The sequence below is a fragment of the Colossoma macropomum genome, unplaced genomic scaffold (genome assembly GCF_904425465.1).
Source record: "Colossoma macropomum unplaced genomic scaffold, Colossoma_macropomum, whole genome shotgun sequence".
Classification (NCBI taxonomy): Eukaryota; Metazoa; Chordata; class Actinopteri; order Characiformes; family Serrasalmidae; genus Colossoma; species Colossoma macropomum.
Window position 1 is genome coordinate 12,084,197 of NW_023494796.1, and position 12,457 is coordinate 12,096,653.

Sequence of the window (12,457 nt, forward strand, 5' to 3'; positions counted from 1 at the left end):
CCATGTTAAAAGTAATCATGTTGTGTGGAGGCTGTGCTTTAGCTTGACCAACTCTCACTGTGAGTTATGTTCTTCAGAACAGTGTTGTATCACATATGCTAAGAGGGCGATTAAAATAGTATACTGTACTTTATCCACCCAGCAAGCATAATTTTGATATTGCACATCAACTAATACTATTACAAATCAATACTTTCAACTTTCAATATAGCAATACTCTTGTAACAACTTTGCACTGGCAGTACCAAATTGACATTGTACAAAAAAAAAAAACAATGTGATGGAAAAAACAAGAAAAAAATGTCTTTCTTTAGAGCTGACTTTTTTTGGCAGAATAATTTCCAGTCTGGGGGGTCAGTTTAATCCTCTCCACTTTGCTGCTTCTGGTTTATCTGCTGTTGTGAAGCTAAGGAAGTTGAAATGCAGTGTAAATGTCTGACCCCCTGTTCAGTTTTCTTTCCTGTGTGAAGGCTCTGGTGTTTTTTGAGGGAACCACAGTGTGAAAAACTCTTTCCACATTCTGAGCACCTATATGGTTTCTCTCCTGTGTGAATACGCTGGCGTCTTTGGAGACTGCTCTTCACTGTAAAACCCATTCCACACACTAAACAGTTATACGGTTTCTCTCCTGTGTGAATACGCTGGCGTCTTTGGAGACTGCTCTTCACTGTAAAACCCATTCCACACACTAAACAGTTATACGGTTTGCCAGATAAAACAAATCTAATACAATTGATTTTCTTAGTTGTAATAAACAGCCCTTGCTGCTGTGGTTTGTACAAACTGGATCTAACACAGAAACCCATTGGAGCATCCACCACCAGCACTGCAGTAACGTAACCTTTAAGTATACTGACATACTATGTCAACTTCACCAGCTGAACAGAAGTTTGAGTGTTAGTGAAACTGCGGCTAATGTAATCGCTATTTTATGAATCTGCTGAAAGACAGAAAGGTAATGTTATCTATGTCATCTACATCGGAGCATTGATGGAGCTCTTATTGCTCTGCATGCAGTTGACTTGTGTACTTAAATGGAGTCACCCACCCACCACATTTCAGAATGACCCTGTAACAGAATATCTCGGTGCCGGACACACTTGTAAAGTCCGACTGAGGGCTCAGTTTCTGTGCTGTGTTGCAAATCTGTGGGTAGGAGGTCTGTGATCTTTTCTGTCTATGATTGGTGAAAACGGAAGCGCAAATATAAATCAAAATTGTCAAATTCATCAAAGTGTTGTAATCTATCCTGCAGAACGAGTTGCAGACGCAAACTGAAACATATTGTTTTCTTGCCAGTTTTCAGATCAATCAAATAGACATGGAAACTATGTTATTTTGTGCGACCGGTTAAATTCTAGTAGCTGGTAAACTTGAACGTAGTGGCAGTTTACGTTCAATACTAGGCTGCAATCTACCTTACGTTCAGCTGGTACAACTGGCTGTTGCACTTGCTATCAACACTGCTGATAAAGTGTCTATAAAATGCCCAGTTGGAAAGCACAAGGCCAAAGGGATGTGACTAAAAACACAGTTTATCAAACGTATGCACACACACTCTATACACAAAGTACAATATATATACAATTAACAAGAATACATGAGGTATCGAACACAATATGAAGTCTTTGACAAGTAAATGAATCAGTCCCATCAGCTTGTCTACTTAAAACCTTTAAAACAGCTTCTGATGGTTGGCCAACAGTTCTGATGCAGGTAAATACCCTTACAGAGGGTATAAAGCTCAATGGTTTCAACAAGAAGAGCAAGTGTGTTATCATACAACTCTGACACGCTTCTTCTTCTTTTGTCTGAGTGGCGGTTGGCAGGTCATTGTAAGGTGCATTACTGCCGCCTACAGAGCTGGAGAGTGAAATGAGATTTCAGGAGGGCGGGATAGCTCTGCAAATCCATCAAAGAGGGCGGGAAAACACATATAAGAGCATGTAACCCAAGTAGAGCTCAAAAACTGGAAAACCTGCTTGGCACCCTACATTATCCCTGACCCATATGAAAATAGGCCATTCAGTGAGAAGTCCTTATAACCCTGTGACTTCATCGAGTTCTGTAGGTGGCAATAATGCACCTTACACTGACCTGCCAACCGCCACTCAGACAAAAGAAGAAGAAGCGTGTCAGAGTATTGTAACCCTGTGACTTCATCGAATCTACTAAAAGTTCCCTTTGAGCAGAATACAGACTTGTGCAACATAAGACTGCACTGACCGTTCACTGCATGGCTCAGTATGACGCATGCTGATTAGACTCGGTTGGTGGCACCAGTGCTTCACAATGCTATATGCTCTTACAATCTATCGCAAGCATGATGGCTTTTTTTTAGACTTGATTAAACATAAACTCTGCACAGCCTTTCAGGAATTCTAAACTACTTTGTTTGACACAGATAAACAAGGAAGCCTTATTTAATCATCTAAACATGATGTGCATGTAGTTTAATGTAAACCATGTTCCTTACAGAGTACAAAGAGAGATGTGTAAATGCACTAGCTAAGCATACTGTGATCAGTCTCAGGACTTTTTTTCTGACATATAATCATGTTTTCCCTTAGTTTTGTCTGTACAGATTATTTCCAATGATGCAGTCAATTCAAATCAGAAATATTTTCAGACTGTGTTTGCGGATATACAAAAAAGTAACTTAATCACTCAATTAGTTTTCCAGCAAACTACTTTTTTACTCTTATTTGAGTAATTTCCTCTATTAAGTTGTATTTACTTGTACTCAAGTAAATTATCACTACAGTAAGAGCACATTTACTTAAGTAGGGATTTTCAGTACTCTTTCCACCCCGATTAAATATGCTGCATTTTAAGTAAGAATGTTTATCTGCATTGTCCCTGTGAAATAAATAAAAACAAACGCTCTTCAGAAGGGAGATGTGGAATTGTCAGTGACTGCTGTCCACAGAAGACTTTGTGTACATAAATATAGAGGCTACACAGCAAGATGCAAACCACTAGTTAGGATGACCAGGTTACAGTGTGCTAAAAAGTACTTTAGCAAAGTAGCAAAAAGCTCTTGCAATGGCAAGAGTAAAGTATGGAGGTGAAAAGGAATGGTGGCAGGGCTTTTATGGCCCAGGCCTGCTGCCACAGGGATTGGCTCACTCATCTTCATTGATGATGTGGCTGCTGATGGCCATAGCAAAACAAATTCTGAGGTGACTGGAAACATCTTACCAGCTCAAGTTCAAGAAAATTCCTCCAAACTCATTGGACGGCATCCTACAGCTCATCCTACAGCAAAAATTTTTTTCAAAGATAAAAACTAGAAAATGCTTGACTGGCCACTTCAGTCACCTGATCTGAATCCCATTGAGTGTGCCTTTCATATACTAAAAAAACTTTAGGGGACTAGTCCCAGAAACAAGCAGGAGCTGAAGATGGCTGCAGTGCAAGCCTGGCAGAGCATCACTAGAGAAGATACTCAACACCTAGTGATGTCTGTAAGCCACAGACTTCAAGCAGTCATTGCATGCAAAGGATATGCAACAAAGTACTAAACATGACTAATTGTGTTGTAGTTGTTGACACACTGTGCAAAAGCAGTTTGATGATTTGATATTTTGTTTATATTGTGTATTATTGCTGTCTTACCACATACATACAGTAGTTAATGCACAGTACGATACAAAACACAGAAGTCAGTTCATGTATATTTAGTTATATCTGTAATCTTTGTTAAAATGACATACAATTGAAAAAAATATAATAAATACAAATAAATGCATTATTATTTATTTAACAAATACATTTTTTCACCTTTTTTTTTTTACCCAATTATCTCCCCAATTTAGTCGTTTCCAATTCCACCCGCTAGTTAGGACTCCCCCAATCACACGATGCTATCAACGCTAGGAGGGTGAAGGCTAACACAGGCTTCCTCCAAGACCTGTGAAACCAACCACCGCATCTTTTCGAACTGCCGCTCACGCAACGTCACTGGACAGCTGAATGCTCTCGGAGGAAAGCGCCAACCGCCAGATCTGCTACGTCAGCTAACAGACGCCTGCGCCAACTAGCATCGCGCTGAGTGATGGGGGGAGAAGGAGGGGCCATCCTACCCACCCAGAGAGAGCGAGGCCAATTGTGCTCTCTCGGACTCCCGGCTACGGATGGCTGTAGCATCACCAGGGATCGAACTCGCGATCTCCTGATGATAGGGCCAACGCTTAGACGGTTGCGCCACTCGGGAGCCCTTTTTTCACCTTTTTTATACATTGCAAAAATATATTTCATAAACTCATTTGGAATATATATATATATTTTTTTACCAGAGCTCCCACATTAACCTGCCACCTGCCTCAAGAACTGAGCAAAACTGGGGCACATTCCAGGCGACCCTCATAAATGCCTTATACTCACATCTACTATGTTTTGCATGTTGCATTAAGCCTCCTAAATGTAACTGTGTTAGAACTGTAGAAAACTGGACTTTACTAAAGTTTCTCATACAGGCTAGCCATCTTACCAAGTAGCACTGCTAACCGGCTATCTGGCTAGTTAGGGAACCAGGCTTATTACATTCTAAGGCTTATTATTCTGTAACTATGGGGATGAACAATATTATATTATATTGGCTACCTACCTATTGGGCCCCAAGTATTTTGAGTTTGGGACCCATGCACTAGTGTGAGTCGCAGATCAAGAGCTGACACTGATTCCTGCCTATTTGATTCCTGGACTTATGGCGTATTGTCAGGCATATAAAAACCTACTCATGCAGCTCAGTTTTGTCAGATCTTGATCATTTCATCATAAGCGCTGCCGCTTTTCACACTGCCTAGTTTACTGTTTCTGACTGCCATTTAATTGTGGTTTTTGTGAGGATGTACTTTCCTTGTTTTTTGTTCTTTAAAATTTCTAGAAAATGTAGCCGTTCTGTGCCTTGTGCTGTATAATTTATTATTTGGCCTATTTGTCTCATTTCATTTTTATTTCCAGAATAAATGAGATGGTTCAACTATTTAAATCTGAAACTCTAGCACCAGATTGGCACTTCTCCAAAGTGTGCTGTGTTTAATCAAGTTGTTCACAAAGAAAACATATGCAAAAGTTTGCATGCTCCAGGTCAAATTACATATTTTACTGAAGTGAAAATAAGCAAACATGCTGTAAAGAGAACACACATATGCACATTTAAATGCACAATTATTATTTGCTAAATTTAACATATTCAGGGGGAAAAGAAAATATATGCTATGGCATATTTTTCCCCGCAAGATGTTGAACAAGATTAGAAATTGTGCAGTAAATTTTGTTGAATTATGTCTTATTAAAATGTGTTCTCAGTAGAGGATGTGTTAACTTGTTTTCACTTAAAATTACAACAAAACTGTAACTTGACCGAAGTGCAGACCAAAAATTTGCGTAAATTGTCACTGTACACTCTCAGAAATAAAGATACTAAACTGTCACTGGGGCAGTACCCTTCTTGTCACCGAGGTGATACCCTCAAGGATACATTTCAGTACCTTTAGTCAAAGAACACTAATGTACCATTATCCACTGAAATGATATTTTCCACATTAAATTGACTTCACACACCCCGTCTCCTCTCCAAGTTTTTTAATTTTATTGCTCTGTTTTAAAACATTAGGTTATGAAAAGGTACACATGCATGCTTTTCACCTGGGAAAAACATGTTTAGAGTACACAATTAGACCTTAAAACCACTGTTGTACCTTTGAGGGAACATTTACATTGTTTGTACCTTGATGAACAAAAAATGTACCTACATAGTACTCTTACTTCTAACAGTGTATAACATTTCCCACATTCAGGGAACACTGATTCAGTTTTTCTCTTGTATGAATGAGCTGGTGAATTCGTAGTTTATGCCTGTCAATAACTCTTTCCACACTCAAAGCAGTGGTGTTATTTTTCTGAATTTTTCTGTAAGATGCGTCAATGGGGAGAGTATCAGGTGACGTTTGCTACCAGAGCTTCTTCTGGATGCCTACTAAATATTTCTGTCTTATGGTGGTTAGAACAGTTTGTGATATTTGGAAACATTCTTCTCAAATTACTGTAAACCCCAGTCATTAACCAACTTAACTGCTAAACTGATGGAGCTTATTAGCAATAGTAGTCTACACACACTGTTAGCTGTCTAGCTAGGTGCAAATGTGTGACCTTAAGTACATCGTCTAGTAACATCATCCAGCAAAACATCATAGTTATAAAAGGCTATCAAATTTCATAAAACCCAGTTCTATGAAATAGGTCTACAGAACAACTGCTTTTGATTTTGCTTTCTTAGTCATGACTTATGTGTCAAGATGTTTTGGAATTGCTTTCGATTCAAATAGTGACAAATTATGTAGGCTACTAATGATAAGGCATAATTGACAAATGTTTTTAATTTAGGTATATTAGGTTAAGCTAAAACATCATGGTACTGTGCTACAAACTGAAAGTGTGTGCCACAAACTAAAAAACAAACTGAATAGTTGTCTGTCAGCATGGGTTATTACTTTGGATAATTAAATGGATGTCACAGTTTGCATTACCATCAAGTTACAGCGCAGTTCAGTTTGCAATTCACATGAACCAAAGGTATAATCATGCCCAACCCAATTTAACCCCAACATAAAACCAACAAGTGTTGCATGACAGAAAGTGCAAGTAGGCTAGCGTTTCAATATTTAATGTGTGTTTATGGGCAGAGCATTTGCTCCAATTTTAATATATGTGCTGACATAGCGTGCACGTTCTCCCTAGCCTGCCTTGCCCCCATACCCGCCGTGTCCATGCAAGGCTTTCTGCGAGAGGGCAGGTATCTGAGTCGCGTCGGGCTCTGAGTGCCATATTCCACGGCCACAAAGGTGAGCCCCCTTGCGTTTTGGTCTCAATAGACACCATGTGTCTCACAGGCAGTGGTGATCCCACAGCATGCATGGCTGTCATGTTTTGTACACATGCAAATGCGCAGAAAGGCACTCTGGAAGAAGCATCAAAGAAAGCATGAGTGAAATAGGCAAGGACAAATGGTGAGCTGTGGCAGAGGACTTTCCTACACCTCAGAGGGCGAGAACAAACCCCTGCAGCTGTGCCATTTGGCTGGGAGAATAAGTGCAGTAGGCCAGCGTGTGATGACTTCCTGGCCAGCACGCAGACATGTGGTGCCAGACAGTAGGCCACAGAACCTTTCGCAGCATTTGAAAGATGTAGCCGACTTGTAAAAGCGATTGCGCGTTGAGCAACTCGCAACCAACCCCCCCGAAACACAGGCCGCTGGCTGAGCTCACAGCCTGCACCGCAGAAACATGCACTTCAGTTTTGTTGTTGTAACTCAAGTTTGTCAGGAGAGAGCGTGAATGCAGTCCCCCACTACCAGAAATCATGCAGTCGAGATTTCTGTATTTGGGAAATTTGTAAAGGTGAGCACAACTGAAGTGCAACAGCAGAGCCTCGCCCTGGGTGAACCACCTTCGTGATCATGATCATATTGTAAGGCGCTCCGAGTGGCGCCACCGTCTAAGCGCTGGCCCTATCATCAGGAGAACGTGAGTTCAATCACTGGTGATGCTACAGCCATCCGTGGCCAGGAGTCCAAGAGAGCACAATTGGTCTCACTGTCTGGGTGGGCAGGATGGCCCCCCCTTCTCCCACCATCATGCAGCACGATGCTAGTCAGCACAGGCGTCTGTTAGCTGACGTAACAGATTTGGCGGCTGGTGCTTTCCTTCCAGCGCGTTCAGCTGTCCAATGACGTTGCGTGAGCGGCAGTTCGAAAAGATGCGGCAGCTGGCTTCACAGGTCTCAGAGGAAGCCGAAATCCCTGTGTTGATATTATCATGTGACTGGGGGAGTCCTAACTAGCGGGTGGAATTGGAGACAACTAAATTGGGGAGAAAATTGGGTAAAAAACCCCCCCAAAAAAAATCATAGCATAAGTACTTTAATTCAAAGCCTGTGATATTAAGGATGGAATTGTTCGGGCTTTTGGCTATCTTTTAGCCTATTAGCTAGCTAGCTAGCTGACCAGCCTAGTTCAAGTTAATAGTTGCCAGCCCCTCAGTTTAAACAAAAAAACGGGTTCTTACTTTATCCATATACTCGGTGGTCCATGCGAGCAGCTTCATTATTCCATTAACAGCACAAGGGTTATTTGTGCTGTGGCAGTAATACAGAGTTCAGTTGTTGTGAGGCAGTCGTAGATGTGCATACAGCGGGTGAAATAAGTATTGAAGACATCACCAATTTTCTATGTAAACATACTTCTAAAGGTGCTATTGACATGAAATTCTCACCTGATGTTGGTAACAACCCATCCAATCCACACATGCAAGAAATCAAACCATAGATGTCCATAAATTAAGTTATGTGTAATAATGAGAAATGACACTGGGAAAAAGTATTGAACACGAAGAAAGAGAGGTGCAAAAAGCCATGGAAAGTCATGACACCAGCTGAAATCTATCAGTAATTAGAAAGCAATCCTGCCACTGTGCAAATTAATATCAGCTGGTTCAACTGATGGCCTATAAAAAGCTGTCTCATTACCTAGGTGCAACACAAGAAACATCTCATGATGGGTAAAACCAGTGAGCTCTCTCAAGACCTTCGCAACCTTATTGTTGCAAAACATACTGATGGCACTGGTTACAGAAGAATTTCTAAACTACTGAAGGTTCCAGTGAGCACTGTTGGGGCCATAATCCAGAAGTGGAAAGAACATCATTTCACCATAAACTGGCCAAGACCAGGTGCTCCCCACAAGATTTCAGACAGAGGAGTGAAAAGAATTATCAGAAGAGTTGTCCAAAAGCCAAGGACCACTTGTGGAGAGCTACAGAAAGACCTGGAATCAGCAGGTACAATTGTTTCAAAGAAAATAATAAGTAATGCACTCAACCGCCATGGCCTGTATGCATGCTCACCACGCAAGACTCCATTGCTGAAGAAAAAGCATGTTGAAGCGCGTTTAATTTTTCCTCGACAACATTTAGACAAGCCTGTGAAATACTGGGAGAATATAGTCTGGTCAGATGAGACCAAAATTGAACTCTTTGGATGCCATAATACACACCATCTTTGGAGGTCAAAAGGCACTGCATATCACCCCAAAAACATCATACCAGCAGTGAAGTTTGGAGGTGGGCACATCATGGTGTGGGGCTGTTTTTCAGCATACGGCACTGGCACACTTCATATAATTGAAGGAAGGATGAATGGACAAATGTACTGAGACATTCTTGATAAAAATCTGCTGCCATCTACCAGGGTGATGAAGATGAAACGAGGGTGGACATTTGAGCAAGACAATGATCCCAAACACACAGCCAAGGAAACTCTCAATTCAGAGAAAGAAAATAAAGCTGCTAGAATGGCCCAGCCAATCACCTGACCTGAATCCAATTAAAAATCTATGGAAGGAACTAAAGCAGAGTTCATAGAAGGAGCCCACGAAACCTTGAGGATTTGAAGAGTGTTTGTGTGGAGGAATGGGCCAAAATCACACCTGAGCAATGCATGCGACTAGTTTCTCCATGCAGGAGGCGTCTTGAAGCTGTCATCACCAACAAAGGCTTTTGTACGAAGTATTAAATAAATTTCAGTAAGTGTGTTCAATACTTTTACCCTGTGTCATTTCTCATTATTACACATAACTTAATTATGGACATCTATGGTTTGATTTCTTTGCATGTGTGGATTGGATGGGTTGTTACCGACATCTGGTGAGAATTTCATGTCAATAGCACCTTCAGAAATATATTTACGTAGAAAATTGGTGACGTGTTCAATACTTATTTCACCCGCTGTATATTGTGGATTTTACCACGGCTTCGAACGCAGCTCAACCAATCAGATTTTAGGACCGGAACTATCCCTTTTATAATGGCTAATATATTCACACTTAGTGAGAACTAAATTAATTTCTGATTAGTTTATACTCAGTTAATTACAGAGCAACAGCTTATGTGTCTTATAAGTAATGTTAATATACCAATTATGAATAACTCTAAATACAGTTTAGTTAATTATGCAGTAAAAGCTAATGTTAATAATAGATGTTTGCTAACTGTTTAATTAATGTAACTAATTATGTTTAAAGCTAATACATGTCTTGTCAATCTATGTCAATAGATGTTTGCTACCTCTTTAATTAACATAACTAATTGTTTAATTTTTAAAATAAATAATTGTGAGCTAAACTCCACAGTAAACACATTTGTACTCACCAAGTTGATCAAGTTGATGCTTTTACAGTCAAGCAATACACACATACACACACACACACAGCTCTCAGTGACCATTTAAGTGTAGTTGAAATCCTGAAGTCCTATTAATTGAAATAATTTTATATAACTGCAGGAAATCAGGAGGAAGAGACTTACTTACCGTCACCTGTTGAAGAGAATCACACACTCAGAATGAGGCAGTTAGATGCTAATTGGAACAAAAAAAAGGAAAGTAGATCTCCTGGAGGAGGGATAGTGACCACTGCCCTGCTCTAACACACCTGACCCAACAAACAGTGACCTTGTTAATTTGTTAATGAGTTGAATCAGGTGTTCTTGATGAGACAAAGCACAGAAATGCTCACAGGGTGGGGTTGGGAACACCTGCACTGAACTCCTCAGATGTCTGGTTCCCATCACCACCACTGTGAATAATTCTGAATCAGTAGATTTCTCTAGAACCACTCAGAATGACATTGTCTACATCTTAACTATGTCATTATACAGAGATTTTGTAAAATTAGTGGAATTTAAGGCTGGAGTTCCTATAATCCTGATCCTTACAACCTATAGTATGCAAATGTTGTGCTTTCTTTCATCCAGCACACATGATTTAACTCGTTAACTAATTAACAAGGCAAAAAAAAATTAAATTAAAAATAATTTAAAATATTATGTTTTCAAAATATCAGCTCATAGAATTGGAGCTTTCTGTGAGCTACCGTGATTCCTGTCACTGTGTCAAAGATGCATGAGGCTTCAAAGCAGTTTGGATCAGTAAGCGCTTAGAACAAACAAATGAATTGTTTAAGAGAAACAGTAAAACACACATTTCTATTTGTGTTTACTTGTTCTAAAATATAACTTGTGAAACAAACTAAACAAAAATATATACATTTTCTGTTTTGTTAGTTCATTTTTACATATCAAATAAACACAACAGCATTTACAAATCACTTTGTTAAACGAGAGCAGCACATAAAACAGAATAAACAGACATGTTTTTGAGGAGAGAAGAAGCTGCTGCATACATACATGTACAGACCACAGGTTTATCTGTATATTATTCAGTTCTGTTTCCACTATTTTGCACAATAAAAATATTTTACATTTACATTTTACAAGAATTGCTTCTAGAAGTCAACGCATGTCCTTCACAACCAGTCTCTGAAAGAACACTCTCTGTAGGGTACTGCATACCATCGACATACAGAGCAGAGTGGCATGCAAGAGGCCTTTGTTCACTTCTGCTTACAAAGTTGCCCGGTCTCAGTGGGCGAAGAGACACAAAAACTGGACTGTTCATGACTGGAAACGTGTTATCTGGTCAGATGAATCTCATTTCTACCAGCCGTCAAGTGCATTGTGGGCCTCAGGAAGCCTTCATTCAATGAGGACTGTGTGCAAGGTGTGGTTCAAGCTGGAGGAGGCTCTATGATGTTCTGGGGGTGTTTAAATTATGCGGAATGTGTCCTTGTGGTTGAGGTGACAGTAAATCTGAACCACAATGCCTACATTGAGCTGCTGGACAACCAGGTTTTGCCTTTTGCTCATCATCTTACCGAGAAACATAACATTCCTATCCCTCTATTCCAAGATGACAACTCTCACATTCACAGGGCTGCAAATGTGACTGAACAACGAGTAAGATGCCAGGGGAGGCATCCATGACATCTGGCCGAACCACGCAATTCTTTGATGCAAGAGTGGCTTAACATTGATGTCGCCTACATCCAGAAACTTGTCCAGTCCGTGCCAAATCGAAGCTGGTATTCATGCTTGTGGAGGTATATCATGCTATTAAGTATGTTTCAATCATATATATATATATATATATATGTGTGTGTATATAAACACACAGACACGCATATATATGTATGTACGTATGTATGTATGTATAATCCAACAAGTAAATGCCATTCAGTCAAGCTGAATATGTTTTATTTATGATTTAGAACAAAGATTTTACCAAAATAAGAATATTTAAAAAGTGTGATTGTATAAATATCAGGATTTGTAAGTTCTGTAGTTAAGAGTTTGTACTGCTATTTGGTGTTGGCCGATACTTAAGGATTGTTGATCTGTAGCAGTGGGCTACTCATTCTCATCATTTTGATGGCAGGTAGGTCAGCACAGAGTACAGCTCAACATTAAAATTTATGTAATTGTTCACAATCATAGAATTTTTATTTATTAAACCTAATAAAATATCTTAATGGCTTTTCTCAATATGGCTTTTTTAACCGGGA

The 12,457-nt window shown here is 39.8% G+C and overlaps 1 non-coding gene across 1 annotated transcript; it reads right to left on the bottom strand.

The window, feature by feature from the left end:
- Window positions 1-7,325: 7,325 nt before the first annotated feature.
- LOC118817177 lies at window positions 7,326-7,481 on the bottom strand. Its single transcript, XR_005007975.1, has one exon. It is a non-coding gene; the product is annotated as a U1 spliceosomal RNA (small nuclear RNA).
- Between the last annotated feature and the right edge of the window lie 4,976 nt (window positions 7,482-12,457).